This window comes from Eptatretus burgeri, chromosome 13 (assembly GCF_056783735.1).
Source record: "Eptatretus burgeri isolate ZD-2024b chromosome 13, Ebu_testis_v1, whole genome shotgun sequence".
Classification (NCBI taxonomy): Eukaryota; Metazoa; Chordata; class Myxini; order Myxiniformes; family Myxinidae; genus Eptatretus; species Eptatretus burgeri.
Genome location: NC_140973.1, coordinates 59,982,079 through 59,998,560, shown reverse-complemented (window position 1 = coordinate 59,998,560; position 16,482 = coordinate 59,982,079). Strand labels below are relative to the sequence as shown.

The following is a 16,482-nucleotide window of genomic DNA, read 5'->3' as shown; positions in this document are numbered from 1 at the left end:
AGTCTTACCAAAAGGTGTGTGAAAGTAATGGAAATAAAGAACCTATTTTGGATATGACAGCATTTAAAAGTTTGTATACAATCTATACGTTTGACCTGAGCGCTCAAAAAGAAACTATAAAGTCTAATCGAGTGGATACTTCCCTATACATTGAAAGAGGAGAGAGTGAAGAAGTTGATACATATTGTTTGCTTTTGGAAGAAACAGAATTGCAGATTAATACAGATAATGGTGTGATGATTAGTCTCACATAATTTTTTTGTTAAATAAATGAGTGGCAAAGTACCAACTGGGGTATATGTTAATCAAATCAATCTTCATAAACTATCATCTTGTGTTCAAAATCAAAAGCCTTTGTACGATTAACGTTAATACAATTCAGAGAAAAGGAGCAGTAAGAATTGATGTTTTGCTCACAAGAGAACAGGTTAAAATCTTGAATGACACTGGCTCACTTAAAATTAAAATGACAAAACCAATGTTGAAAAAATATTCAATAAGAGAGACGAGTGGAGGATTTCTCCCATTTCTAATTCCTTTATTTGCTGGTTTAAGTGCGGTTGGAGCATTGACGGGTGGTATTTCAACAGCGGTCAAAACTGCCAACGAAAGGAAGGCTCAACTCCAGGCTCAAAAAGAATTGGAAAGACATAACAAAGAGTTGGAGAAACAAATTAGTGGAAGTGGTGTAATTGTAGATTTTGCTGAAAAACTTGAAGGTCTGCCTGATAAAGCGAGATTGTTAGTTGGAGATATGCTTTCTTCTATAGCACAAGCAGGTGTAAAATTAACGAAAAGAGGTAATGGATTATATCTTTCTAATAAATAAATGAGCATTGATGAGTGGTTGAAAGAATTTGGAAAGAATACAACATCAAATTTACAACTTGCCAAATATTGTAAGAAATTAAAAATTCATAATGTGGTTATTTGTATGAGAGATGAATTAACAAATGTGTCGAAACATACAAAGAATATTATTATGAACTTAGAAGATAATGATGGGAACGGTTCTCATTGGGTTTGTATTTTTAATAGTCAAGACAAATATTATTTTGATAGTTTTGGTCTTCCACCACCTGTTGAAGTCATAAAATTCTTACAGAATGGTGTTTATCAAACATTTCAAGTCCAAGAATTAAATTCCAAGTGTTGTGGTCAATTATGTCTATATGTGTTATTTCAACTCAACAAAAATAAAAAATTTTATGATATTATTTTTAATCTAATATAAATGACTTATGTTGGTAAAGATGGTTCTATCTTTGGTGTATCTCAAGAACTGGATATTGATTTATCAAATTATTACACACAAAGGCACAGGCTGAACGATATAAATATAATATAAACAAAAATATTAACATGAAAAATGCTTATAAATTAAAAAATTATCCAAGCCCGACTGACGCGAATGACTTGGTGAGATTAAGCGATTTATCACAATATATATACTTAAATAAAACGGCTGTGTATTCTAAAGATACAGAAGTGTTGATATTATCTCCAGGTCATACAGAATTCACAGTTCGAATTAAAATAAATTTTTATAAAGAAGGGCGTATCGTTTGTATGAGAATAGAACAATAGGGGTATGATATGAATGATTTAGGGTATAATTGGTCATTTAAAATTAACCTCGAAGACCTGGAACAATTAAATCAGTCTCGTAAGGAAGAATATTATCCACTTGGTATCGAGAATGAGTTTTGTGGAGCCACGATTAGTAAACAACAAATAAAAAGAATTTAATAAGGGTAAATATAATAATGGTTTTGCCCTTGTTTATCTCATGAAAACAGAAAAAACAGGATTATATATAATAAGTAAGGAAATACAAAATGATTTAACTATGGGAAGATGGGGAGGTGTTTCGTGCCATAATATTATTCTAACATATATTTCTAATACATAAATGACAGCAAGAAGGCTTCAAGAAAATTATCATTTCTGTGTTCAAGCATACCTTCAAGAAAAGGGTATTCGGTATTTTAATAAATATGTTCTACAACATAAGAATGAGGTATTTTCAATAAAAGATTGGCATTATGCTGATGTTGATAAACCAACAACTTTAGATTTAATTAGAATGTTAAATAATGAAAAAATTATAAGGTTAAGAAAAGGTAAGGCTCTTTTAGAAATTCAAAAGAAATTTTATTGGTATCCTGTTGTAAAAAAATTATTTTGGATACAGGAATAACAAGAAATCCTGATGAATATATGTATAATATTCTATGGGGTGTAAACGATTCAAGTATAGTAAGGGATGAGGAAGGAGTTGAAGAAGAGAGGAAGAGGAGGAAAAGGAGGAGGAGGAGAGAGAAGGAGGAAAGAGAAGAGAGAGAGAGGGAGGAAAGAGAGAGAATGAATAAATATCAAAATATGGAAACCAGTGAGATTCAAAAAGAATAGAGGTATTAAAGAAATTAACTTATCTCACCAGGGAGGAATACAAAGAATTAAAAGTCTATTTGCAATACTTTCGACAAGACTATCGACATCGAGAAGACATGTATTTTAATTCAAGTTTTTCTTAAATAAATGGAGGAGAGAGTGAAGGCATTTCTAAGGATTCTTTATGTTTTAAAAATTAAGATTCAAATGTGCATGTTGGAAACTAAAAAGGTTTTTGCACTCTGCAGAAATTTTTCTCATAAATAAATGAGTTATTGTCTCAAATGTAAAAGAAAACTAATACTAAAAATATTTCATATATTAAAAGTAAAAATAACAGGGTTATACAAAAAGGTATATGTTCGGTGTGTGGTTCAAAAAAAATCAATTTATCTCCAAAGACAAACTCGGAGGAGATATACAAAAGTTTTTATGAGGAAGTAAATTTACAACTACTGGAATACCAGGGAATTACATCTTCCAGGTTATTCTTTCTGTGGTCCAGGCACAAACTTAGATAAAAGATTAGATGAGGCAGACAATCCTAAATCCTGGAGTAAACCAATCAATAGAGTTGATGAAGTGTGCATGAGACACGATATTGATTATGGGAATACCACAACGTTGGAAGAAAAGCATGAAGCCGATAGAGAAATGTTGTATAATTTGTCTCTGATACAAAATCCAACCTTGAGAGAAAAAGTTGATAGGTTCATCGTGAAGAAGATGATTAGTGCTAAATTGAAACTTGGACTTGGAAATTCAAAAAACTTATAGGCTCTAATGATGCCATTAAGACTGAAGAGCAATTAGCTGATGAATTACATAAACCAATATTCACAAAGTTTCAGAGAAGGAAAGTTTATTCCAAGGAAGTTGATTATATCTGGTCTGCTGATTTGATTGAACTCAATAATGATAAGGGGTACAAGTATGCTTTAACCGTTATTGATTTGAGGAGTAGATATGCGTGGGTTGTCCCTTTAAAAAACAAAACAGGTAATACTCTTATGTTAGCTTTTCAACAGATATTTAATAAAAGTAAGAGAAAACCTAAGAAATTGTGGACTGATGAGGGTAGAGAGTTTTATAACAAGACATTTATGAATTTTCTAAAAAATAACAGTATTACATTATACAGTACCTTTAATGAAGGGAAGGCAGTTGTTGTTGAACGTTTTAATCGTACCTTAAAAGAGAGACTATATAAAAAATTCACACAACTCGGTTCACAACAATGGTTATCTTTTATTCAGGATATTGTGGATAAGTATAATGACACGATTCACATGTCAACGAATATGAAGCCATCAGAAACATTTACAAAATTAAAATATGAAAAAGAGATTAATGTCAGAAAACCTAAGTTCAAAGTTGGTGATATCGTAAGAATATATAGGTGGAAATCTCATTTTGAAAAGGGTTTTACTGAACGATGGACGAAAGAACTTTTTAAAATTGTTGATGTAATAGATACAGTTCCTTGGACTTATAAAATATATGATTTGGAAGGGGAAGAGATTTTAGGTTCATTTTATTCACAGGAATTACAAAAGACAAAACTAAGCAGATAATACACCTTTGTGGACACTCGAGGGTCAAGTCCGAGGTGTATAACAGTATATAATGTGTGTCAAGGGGGACGTTCTTAGATCTGTGAACCCCAAACACAGAATCCTCAACTGAATAGTCAAGGCTTAACTTTTGTTTGTGTGTGTGTGCAATGGGAGCAATAGGTTGGCGCTTCACTCCCTCCTACTATACACCGTTGTGGACACTCGAGGGCCAAGTCCGAGGTGTATAACAGTATATAATGTGTGTCAAGGAGGACGTTCTTAGATCTGTGAACCCCAAACACACAGAATCCTCAACTGAATAGTCAAGGCTTAACTTTTGTTTGTTGATGTGTATGTGTGTGTCCCAACCCTCACATTCAAAATCTCAACCCCAACCCTCACATTCAAAATCTCAACCCCAACTCAATCCTCGCCCAACACAATGTCTTTTTCAAAATGAGATTTCCACCTATATATATATATTTTTACGTTTTTTTTTTTTCTTCTTCCAATTCTGTCTTTTAAGGCTTTCAGGTTTGATGACGTAGAAAGGGGGAGTAAGCCTGCACTTTCTTCCCAGAACTTTCTTGATCTTGCTCCCATCAAGCACCATCCAACAAAGAACTACATCGATAGGTTTAGATCCCAAAGAGTGATAGCAACTCCAAAAGTCTCCAAAATATAAATAAATAAAATAATAATAATAATAAATAAATAAATAAATAAATAAATAAATAAAAGCCCCCAAAAAAGTTTCAAGTGTCCAACATAAACCCAACTTTCCAAGTCTTCAAGGTATAACCACATTCCCGTTGAGTTTCCAAGATATGTATCACATTGTGAGTTATCAATCCAGAACCCACATTTCAAGTATTCAAAGTAAAACCAACTTACAAAGTCTCTTAAGGATAACTTATTTACTGATTTTTTCAAAATTTGTGAGTCTCCAAGGTAGGACCCATATTTAGAACCATCTTGGCAGAACCCTTTTCCTGAGTCTCCAAGGTAGTTATTTAAACCATCAAGGCAGAACTCATTTACTGATTTTTTTAAAATTTGTGAGTCTCCAAGGTAGGCCCCATATTTAGAACCATCTTGGCAGAACCCTTTTCCTGAGTCTCCAAGGTAGTTATTTAAACCATCAAGGCAGAACTCATTTACTGATTTTTTTTAAAATTTGTGAGTCTCCAAGGTAGGCCCCATATTTAGAACCATCTTGGCAGAACCCTTTTCCTGAGTCTCCAAGGTAGTTATTTAAACCATCAAGGCAGAACTCATTTACTGATTTTTTTAAAATTTGTGAGTCTCCAAGGTAGGCCCCATATTTAGAACCATCTTGGCAGAACCCTTTTCCTGAGTCTCCAAGGTAGTTATTTAAACCATCAAGGCAGAACTCATTTACTGATTTTTTCAAAATTTGTGAGTCTCCAAGGTAAAACTTGTATTCTGGCTCATCAAGGTATAACTTGTTCAGTGGGTATTGTCTTGATAACTCACAATGAGTACTATTGCTGTAAAACTCTTTTTCAGGATTTTGCTGGTCTCCAAGGTATAACTCTTTGGTTGGGTCATCAGGCACGAACTCGTTCTGTGGGTCTTGGTCGCTCATAAGGTCTTCAACCAAGCCAACAATTTCGCCCCAAGTTGTAGCAAAAGCAGTATTTTCATTTCGTATTTCAGACACAATTTCCTGTGAGAGAAAATAATAATGTATTAATTAAGTTATTTAATTATTAAATGAGTATGCTTCAATCAAAGTTTGAAAATAGGAAAATAAAAAATCTTACCTCAATAGATAAGAGGTTTGAATCCAGTTCATCAACTTGAAGGTTTAGTTCCATAGAAGACAGAGAGTTCCAAGGAACACCAAAGTCATCCCACTCAAGGTCTTGGTCGCTCATAAGGTCTTCAACCAAGCCAACAATTTCCCCCAAAGTTGTAGCAAAAGCAGTATTTTCATTTCGTATTTCAGACACAATTTCCTGTGAGAGAAAATAATAATGTATTAATTAAGTTATTTAATTATTAAATGAGTATGCTTCAATCAAAGTTTGAAAATAGGAAAATAAAAAATCTTACCTCAATAGATAAGAGGTTTGAATCCAGTTCATCAACTTGAAGGTTTAGTTCCATAGAAGACAGACAGTTCGAACCAAGCACACAGAACACCATTGCCAGCAAAAACAAATGTTTAAAATGGAGCCTGGGTTTGAAGCTTTTATAGAGAAAGACTGGTGGGTGTGGTTTCCTTTGGAAATTCCCTGGGCAAGCCTAGGCAAGCCTTCATTGGGAAATTTTTCAAAACCATAACATCCTGTAATTTTCTAGTGATTTCTTTGTGAGTCAGAGATGAACTGGAAATGATGTAAGAGTGGGCGGGGCTTAGCAAAAGTAGGCGGAGCTTAGGAAAAGTGGGCGTGGCTTAGAAAAATACCTTATGAAAAGTGGGCGGAGCTTAGCAAAAGTGGGCGGGGCTTAGGAAAAGTGGGCGTGGCTTAGAAAAAATACCTCATGAAAAGTGGGCGGAGCTTAGCAAAAGTGGGCGGGGCTTAGGAAAAGTGGGCGTGGCTTAGAAAAAATACCTCATGAAAAGTGGGCGGAGCTTAGCAAAAGTGGGCGGGGCTTAGCAAAAGTGGGCGGGGCTTAAAGAAAAGTGGGCGGGCTTAACAAAAGTGGGCGGGGCTTAAAGAAAAGTGGGCGGGGCTTAACAAAAAATAACCTGTGGCTCAGGAGGTGGTCAAACAAGAGCATTAAGAGAAGTTTATCATTTCGTAATGGCACAAATGGGGTATCTTAAAAAATATAAAGATTCAAATGTTTTGTTTGTCAATATTTTAGATGGAGATTATTGTGCAAAGAAAATTAAACTATTGAAGGAATTTGAGAATGAACAAATCTTTATAGGTTCAATGAGTGAGCTGTTCAACCCCCAGGTGTTCAATTCAATGAGGTTCAACCTCCAAGTTAAAAGGGGAGACAAATAAATATACCTTGGGATAAAAAGGGGATTTATTTTTAGGGAAAAAAAATATAAATCGCTGAAAATCCCCCATTCATTTACATGGGAAAAAGTGAGCCAGAATCAATATTCTTACCCTACTGTCGTGGAATAGTTTTCGGTAAATAAATAAATAATTGAAGGTGGTGTGTGGGTCGTGGAATCGTTTTCGGCAAATAAATAAATAATTGGAGGTGGTGTGTGGATCGTGGAATTGTTTTCAGAAAATAAATAAATAATTGGGGTGGTGTGTGGGTGGTGGAATCGTTTTCCATAAATAAATAAATAATTCAAGGTGGTGTGTGGGTCATAGAATCGTTTTCAGTAAATAAATAAATAAATAATTGAAGGTGGTGTGTGGATCGTGGAATCGTTTTCGGTAAATAAATGAATAATTGAAGGTGGTGTGTGGGTCGTGGAATCGTTTTCGGCAAATAAATAATTGGAGGTGGTGTGTGGGTGGTGGAATCGTTTTCAATAAATAATTGAAGGTGGTGTGTGGGTCGTGGAATCGTTTTCAGTAAATAAATAAATAATTGAAGGTGGTGTGTGGATCGTGGAATCGTTTTCGGTAAATAAATAATTGAAGGTGGTGTGTGGGTCGTGGAATCGCTTTCAGCAAATAAATAAATAATTGGAGGTGGTGTGTGGGTGGTGGAATCGTTTTCAATAAATAATTCAAGGTGGTGTGTGGGTCGTGGAATAGTTTTCAGTAAATAAATAATTGAAGGTGGTGTGTGGGTCGTGGAATCGTTTTCAGTCAATAAATAAATAATTGAAGGTGGTGTGTGGATCGTGGAATCGTTTTCGGTAAATAAATAAATAATTGAAGGTGGTGTGTGTGGGTTGTGGAATCGTTTTCGGTAAATAAATAAACATATTATATTATTAGAAATCCACAAAGACAGAAATGCTGGTGATTCCATTTATTTTGGATCCTTTTCACTTTGGTCAATAACGTTTGGATCGAGGAGAAATCGAAGGTGGAACGACGGTGTAGTTCCTTACAAACACTGTATACACACCTTAAATGACGGTAAATAGACACGATTTTTGAAGGACTACCATTTGAAAAATAAAACCTCAATCAAAAATCGGCTCGAGTAAAATTTTCTAAATATCTCGAAGTTTTTATTTCCGAAATCTCGTTTCTCTACATTCAAAACTGAAGGACAAGTATTGAAAATACTGTACACGGTTCTTCGGCCACTGTACAGCAACGGTTGGTTGCTAGGCAACGAAATTCAAATGCACACATTCCCAGACCATATGGCAAATGTTGGCAAAGTTTCATCGAAATCGGTTCGCTGGTTCGTGCTATGGAGCCTCACGTTGCAGACACACACACACACACACACACACACACACACACACACACACACACACACACACACACACACACACACACACACACACACACACACACACACACACACACACACACACACACACACACACACACACACACACACACACACACACACACACACATACACATACACATACACACACCCGGAAAACCCGACAATAAGGGATATCATATATAGCGAATCCAATTAAATAAGACTGTTAATTAACTTCAAAAGGGCTGTTTTAATTAACCCAAACACCCAATTTTCAGTCATGTTGCACTTCCTTGGAGCTTTCTTAATTTATGTGCATGAAAAGTTTCAGGTTGCTCGGTTTCATGACTTTGGAGTTATGGAGGGCACACGCACACGCACACGCACACGCACACGCACACGCACACGCACACGCACACGCACACATGCACTACACTACACACACTAACATTTATTAGTGTACTATATATATATATATATATATATATATATATATATATATATATATATATATATATATATATATATATATATATATATATATATATATATATATATCCAAACAATTCTAATTCTGTTCTACATAATGTCAAAATATACTCCTGAAATACCATACGATATTCAGGTCCGACAGGTTGGTGTAGAGGCAGCAGACTTACCTTTGAGCTGGTCGAGTATGGGTTCGACCTGACTACAAACTGCTGGATTGGCAATTCGCAGACGGTGTTGCATCACAAATTGCACCGTTCCTCGGATGGACCTTCAGCCGGGTATCCCATCTGCTAGCTTTAGTTGGTGGACATTGAAGATCCCACATCATCTCTCGTGAAGGCTAAGCGAGTTGTCCCCTTACCCTGAACAAAATTAAACTTCATGAAAGGGTTAAACTCCATGAAATCCCCCATCCAAAGCCATGATCTTTTTCAACCCTGTTAACCCTCCTCAAGCCCACCTCTTTCCAAACGTGCAATTTTTTTCCGTTTTTATGTTTTTGTTTTTTATATAAAATGTCAAGGCTCATATGAGAGATAACACAAAGAACATATCACAAGCGGAGCAGGAAAAAGAGAGGTGGGAGAGGGACGTACAAAACAGTGCGGAACAGAGATATGAGATCTGTGGAAAGGAGAGGAATGGGGTGGGGAACACAGAGTCAACAAGATGGACACTACAGGGACTTTCAGGTCCTTAAAGAGACTTTCAGGAAGGAAAGCAGGGAATTTGAAGGAGGTGGGTTTGGGGTGGATTTACTGGGGTAGAAAAGATCATGGTTTTGGGTGGGGGAAGAAATGAGATGGTGATGAACAGCTGTTTTGAAGACCTGGAGGGAAGAATGGGATTGAAGAGAGTGTGGGAGCTTGTTCCACAAGTGGGAAACAAGTGAAATCCTTCAATACAGCGCGTGTGGTGAAGCAAATGAGTACACGAATGTTAAAATCTGCAATTTATGCTTTTTCAGTTGAAAAACAATTACAAAGCGTACTTAATATTTGAAATGTAAAAATCTTGTTATTATTGTGATAAGCACCTTTATATATAAGAGAAGGAATGAAATCGTTCGATACAGCGTGGCAGGGAGCCGCAAAAGAATGATGGCATAAGACGAACTTAGCTTTCAGCATTCGGCGATCGGCACGAAATGCGATGGCGGGTGGAAATGACGTCTTTCGGCGCGAAATGCGATGGTGGGGCGGAAATGACGTCTTTCGGCGCAAAATGCCATGGTGGGCGGAAATGACGTCTTATGTTCGTTCATACATGAGAGAAGCATTTCTTCTTTTTTTCCGTCAAGCAATAAATTAAATGGTTTTCACATATATAACACATTAGTTTCACAAATTTCCATTGAAATACTCGGGTATTTCCGTCAATTGTCACCATTTCCGTCTAGGTTACGCACTGCATCTACCGGACGGCCGTCATTGGCTGTCTTGAGGCACGTGGAGGGGGGGGACGGGGGGGACACCGGAGATGTGGTAGATGTGGTAGACGCCGGGGACATTTCAAACTCGGTGTAATTGTATACAGTGCACGCGCTGTAAAAAGAGGAATGAAAGAGTGAAAGTGAACAGTGATTCTTGATTTGGTAGTTTTACCAGAAGGAGGTTGCTGGAGGACCTTGAGCGCCCTGTGGAAATATGGGGGGGACATATCGGAGTTTCTTTCCAAAGAGTTTGCTTCTGTATACACCGTGTCCACCTCAAGCATCTTTCCCCTTCCCCTTATTCTTCCCCACATCCCTTATTTGTCCAAGTCGCCCACTATTTTGTACCTCAACCCTGCTGTTGGTGTGTCCCCATCCCCACCCCACTGTTCCTTCTCTTCTGTTCCATCCTGATGCGTTCTGTGTTCCAGCTCCTCCATGAGCCTCAACTTTGTATACAAAAACAATAATGTATGCAATGTTTGATAGATCATTTGAAATTGTCACCGACACAGTCACAGAAACTTCCTTTTTAAAAACATGTAATGAACGGTGAGGTTATCTGGCTGGGGATTGAAGGGTGGGTGGGGGGGACAAAAATGTATTGCTGTTGTATAACATCCCCCCACCCCCCACCCCAATGTTCCCCCAACCCAGTTTACCAATTAACAGAGTGTGATTTTATGTTGATGTGCAAATTATTCATTCAAGACATGATTGTGTTTCTTTCATTACGATGCAAATGAAAAGCTATTTTGTGCCATTCGTTTTTAAATGCAAATTTGAACTTAAATGCCCTTCAAGGGCACAGTGGCCTAGTGGTGAGGACACTGGACTGGTGCCCAGGAAGATGCCGTCTCTAAATCCGAGTAAAAGCAGCAGTATTAACATTAATGGTTTAGATTCCAAACGCCTGATTTAACCATAATTCCTGGAAACAGAGCTTGTTCCAGGGGAATGACATATTACTATTGGGTTGTCAATAAAAACCCAGCTGCCTCAGCAACAAATTAAATGATGACTTCGTGCCTGGTCTGATCAGTTCACACTTTATGGTTCATGGTTGGCTCTTAAATGCTCTTCGAAATGGTTGTTGTGGTGGTCACCATGTCCCCCTAACACCATTTTGTACCATGCTCTCTATAGAGAACATCGGTTCTGCCGAAGCAGTTCCTTGGATCGGGTTACAATACCGGATGCATCGTCACTCCGATGCAGCACACTTGATAGAGTGTGCAGGAATTTGTAATTTGTTCAGGGTGCCAGAGATAGCTCGCCTCCACTTCATGAAGGACACCGAGGGTTCTTTAACTTCCACCAATTAGTGCTCGCAGATGGGACACCTGGCTTCACGTCCAACCGATGGATGGCACACACATTGATGCCTCACCTTCCATGCAAAACACCAGAATGGTAGTTTAAAGCTGGGTCAGGATTCAACCCCAGGCTAAACAGTTCAGAGGCGAGTGCACATCCTTTCGGGCCTCGAGGCTGTCCTGCCACAGGCTGAACACGAAATGAATGAATTAATCTGGTTTTCTTTCAAAATATCATTTCCTTATTACACATTGAGAACAATTTGATGACAATAGGTTTGATAATCCTAACTTGATAAAAGTCATGAACAATCAGACCATGACTGGCACAATGGATGGAATCAACAGGATGTTGATGAAGGTATGCTATCTGCCATGGGAACCAAAGAGAAGCTTGTGGTTCAGTCATTAATCCTTCATTGGAGCAAAACAGCCTGCTCTGAATAAAGGTTATTTCCCAAAACATCAGCTTCTCCTTGCTTTCCATGGCGGTTAGCAAACCTCGATCAAGGCGGTTAACATACCTCGAGCAATGTCCTGTTGATTCCACCCATTGTTCCACCTGTCCACAGACACAGATCGACACCAGCCTTCACATTGGACCAGAAATGATACAGATTGTTGTCATTTCTGGGACAAATGTAAGGTCTCCCTGGTCACTGCTTGAAAGTAGAAACTACTGGAGAAACGTGCATTATCATCCAGGCAATATAAAGTTCAATTACAAATAAAAACTAACCTTTACTCACCATTTTACATTTCCATCTCCCAAAGCAATCCTCATGACACACTCAACTGGGTCCAAGAGCAGCAAACCAGTGCATGGATCACCGGGGGCAACCCCCGAGGCAGCTCAAGGCAGTAATGGTTTTAGCTGTGGTGAAACAACAGAACAATAAAGTAACTTTAGACCTCTGCAATTTCCCGTGTAAGGACCTTGTTAAACTTAAACAAAGTATCGTGCATGTTTGGCATTTGGCTTGTGTGTCCTTCAGCCAAAGGGAAGCAGATAATGACAACTGAGCATGGGCAAACATTAATTGATTTGGAATCGTTTTGCATTTTGATAGGCCTGTGGGGTTTGGGATTAATTGAAAACATTAAAGATGAAAAACAGAAGAGAATGGAGAGTGACAGGACAGAGGGGACAGTAGAGCAAGGGGAGTGTGTGTGGAATGAAGAGAGGAGAACAAATTTAGGAGGATATAAGAGTATGGAGCATATTCATAGAGGAGTAAGGAAATGGAAGGGACATGCATGAGGCATACTAACATAATAGAAAGGAAAGGGAAGGACATGTATGGAGCTTTTGTAACAAATAGATAATTATATGACCAGTCCCACTGTTCAACCCATACACATCTGCAATCTTACAGACAGTTAAAGAGCAATCAGTCTGCAGTACCGTTGTCTTCTTGATAGAGATTCAGGTCCAGTGTGAAAGGGTTTCATCTGCACCGAACAAACACGATTTTCAAGGTACCGTACTCCATCGACTAAAGCAAAATAATGTTGGCTCCACTACGATCCTTAGACCTTGTAAACTAAAACGTTCAATATACAGCACAAAGCTTGTATTTATGCATCATTTCCAAATCTAATGAAGCCTGGTGTTGGCTTTGTGGTTAGGGTGGTGGTGGGCTTGGGATCTTAGGGTCCTGAGTTTGAGCCCTGTCAGCTGCTGAATTAACACTAGGTGGGGTTGATTCAGACTGTCATCCTTCTGAGGCCGGCGAGATGAGTGCTAGTGAACTGGTAATGGGGCCGCCATACTCGGTAGCAGTGGCGATGCACCATTGTTCATAGCCAGTTGAAAGCATGAAATAATGCCACCACAACAAGTGTAAGTCTTAAAATCAAAATTTTTTTTAAAAACAAATCTAACATTGCTGTGAGATGCCTGCAGTCGCAGACCTCATCAATTACCATGTTGTATTAAAGAGCAAATAAATTAAGTCACAGTGTGAGCGCCACTCTGATCGTCCCTTCACGTCATACCGAGATAAAGCGATGTATGATTGGTATTATCTCGTCGAGCACTTCGCAAGGTCTTCAGACAGGCCTCAATTTCTGTCCGAATGTGATGGCTTGGCACTTATTGCGGATTTACGTTTGTCCCACGGCCTGCCTGCGAATCACAGATGTAAGCAGCATGACCTCGTTGGACGGTACAACACAGAAATGATGCATCTTCATCCAAACACATTATTTGTGCTCACGTGGTAAACAATACTTGTAAACTCATACTCTACAATTATGATGCAAATGAAAGTAATGAAAAAAAAAACCAAAAAAAACCCCCCCATATCTTGGAACACTAACAATCAAGGTTGTAAACAGCGAGTTGGAAGCAATTTCACGATGCAATAATAACAGGCTTTGTTTTTCAGGACTCATTATCTTCTGTACATTTACCGACAAGGCGGACTTATTCAACCCTCTTCTCCCATCTCCACCCCAAAAGCTACATATATACATACATCACACTTTCCTCCCATTACTCCCCAATCTCATTCTCTACCATGCTCTACTTTGAGACTTAAATTCTGAACTACACCACGGTCCCTGCATCCGTCTCCCCATCTTGTTCGGATGATCCATGTGGCCATGAATACCCAGCGGGAGGGAGGGGGAGTGTGGGTAAACATCGTTTGTTTTTCTCTTTGTATTTCCACATTCAAACGACGTCCCCTCGTCCCGTCACTTTTCACCGTTTCAATCCACTCGCTCACATCTGTTAGTTCCACATTTTGACTCCATTAACTTAGACATTCCAATAAGCTCACCTTCTAAACACCTGCTATCAACAGACCTGGGGAACACCATCATGGTGAACACCAATCACGAACACTTTATCTAATTATGATATATTTTATGACATATCATGTAGCTTACCGTTGATCAAATAGTGTTAAAGTTTTTATTTGTTTGGAGAATATCCCCCAAAAAACCTTTTAACGTGCTGGAATATTTTTAAGGGTTTTTAATGTAAATGCTCCCAAACTATAGAACAATTTGCATTCTCAGTTATATTTACCTTGTTCCTTTGTTGGTTTCCCTAAAAACGACGATACAAAATCATAAATTAACAAAGGTCATTCCCTCAGTCTCCACGGTAATATTTGCCGTTAGGAATACAAGTTAAGGCCCGGTCACACCTTGACGTTTTAGCCAACGTATGCCGATTTTTGAATTTTTTTTCTAAAACGCTGGCACACGTTGAATACGTTATGGGTAAGTTTTGATAACATTGAGAGCACGCTGAAAAACACTGCCATACATCGTTGTACGTTGGCTTTAAACGTTGTACTTTTCGGTTGTCCTCAAATTTTTTCATGCTTGAAATTTCATGACGTATGCCGGCGTATGACTCACACGTTCCGCTACGCTGGCCACAAGTTGTATGCACGGTCTGCGATCGCTGACAGACGTCAACACATGCTACTTGTAAGTTAATCATAAGTTGAGACACGCCGAGGTAATGTTTTGCGTACCCGAAACTTATTTCTAACCTATGATTAACGTGTTGTTGGCACGTTACGCAATCGTTGCCACACATCGACAGACGTTACTTTTAAGTTACTCATAGGCTGAAAAACGCCGGTATAATGGATCGTCCTTGCGTCAGCGTCCACGGCCACGGCCAGGACACTTATTTGCAGCATTCTTCAAACTTTTCTTCGGCATGATGAGGATGTTCACACTTCGATGTCTAGCTTGGCTATGATTCCAATTATCCATCGGCAGCGTCTATTTGAAATAGTCGAGTTTGAGCGTTTTAACACGTTCAGAAGAAACGCTTCAAATTTCCAAACCCCAGCGTCAAAAAACAAAGGCGAGTGACAGCAATTTAAATCGTTCATTGTAAACAATGAAAATAGCAGAGTGGTACCGTTTAAAAGTCGTTGAGTGTAAAAAAATCCAATTGTTGAGCGCAAGCGTCTACTTTCAATAGTGGAGATGCAGCCATTTAAATCGTTGAGTGGCAGCCTATGAACCTACCCGTGGACACGCGGACGCAAGGACGATCCATCATAACCCACACCCTCCCCCTCACACTCACCTACTACTGCCAACATGAACAAACTACTACTAATACCAATACTGATACTGATACTGTTACTGCTGACATGGACATCGACTCAAAAAGGACTCGAAAACACTGTTGGGTTCCCCTTTTATGAGCAGCATTTTTATATACCAATTCCCAAAACCGCTGGGAACACGTCTTTATATGGCAGTTGTAAGCTAGAAACACGTTAATTTTTTTTTTTTTTTGTCGACCGGAAGACGTCATTGGAATACGTCTACATACGTCGATGTGTGTTGGGACTACGTAAAGAATTTGTTCAAAGCACGTCAAACATAAGTTAGAAATAAGTTTCGCGTAAAAAAGACATTACCGCGACATGTTTCGACTTATGAGTAGCTTATAAGTAGCCTTTGTGGACGTGTGTAAGCGTCCGCATATCGTGTGTACAACTTATCCCCATCGCATGCGGAACGTGTGTCATACGCCGAGTACGTACTAAAATTTTGAACATGTTTAAAATTTCTTGACGTACTCTACTTACTACGACGTATGATAGCGTACTTTAGCGTTGTACTCACGTATACCAAACTTACTCATACCGTATTTGACGTGCCCCAACGTTTTAGACACATTTTTCTTAGGTTGGCATACGCTGGCAAGATCGCCAAGGTGTGACCGCGATGTTGTCACTTCCATTTCTACGGCAGTTATGATTTGAATCGTTGTGCGTCAGCCTTTTAATAGGCTACGTCACGACATTGTCGGCGATGCGTGCAACGCGCTATGCCTAAGTTAGACTATCGTTGGGCATCGGTTGTGTAGGCCGACAACAGGTTCAGCATTCGTTGGTATAAGTTATCTATAACACAACGAAACGTTCTGTGTCCGTTACCAATGCGTTATACATAAGACCAAGTC

General features: G+C 38.6%; 1 protein-coding gene and 2 long non-coding RNA genes across 6 annotated transcripts in view; 1 reads left to right on the top strand and 2 right to left on the bottom strand.

Annotated features, from left to right (window-relative positions):
* LNX2 (ligand of numb-protein X 2) overlaps positions 1-16,482 on the top strand; it is a 156,988-nt gene that overhangs the window by 26,200 nt on the left and 114,306 nt on the right. The gene's annotated exons all lie outside the window — the stretch shown is intronic.
* LOC147014584 (uncharacterized) overlaps positions 1-16,482 on the bottom strand; it is a 67,278-nt gene that overhangs the window by 23,670 nt on the left and 27,126 nt on the right. Inside the window, exon 2 of the long non-coding RNA XR_015050810.1 lies at positions 12,281-12,405. This is a non-coding gene — a long non-coding RNA (uncharacterized LOC147014584). The remainder of the gene's footprint in view (positions 1-12,280; positions 12,406-16,482) is intronic.
* Positions 3,623-6,593, bottom strand: LOC147014585 (uncharacterized). Its single transcript, XR_015050809.1, has 2 exons — positions 6,030-6,593; positions 3,623-5,932 (listed from the first exon to the last, which is right to left on the bottom strand). It is a non-coding gene; the product is annotated as an uncharacterized LOC147014585 (long non-coding RNA).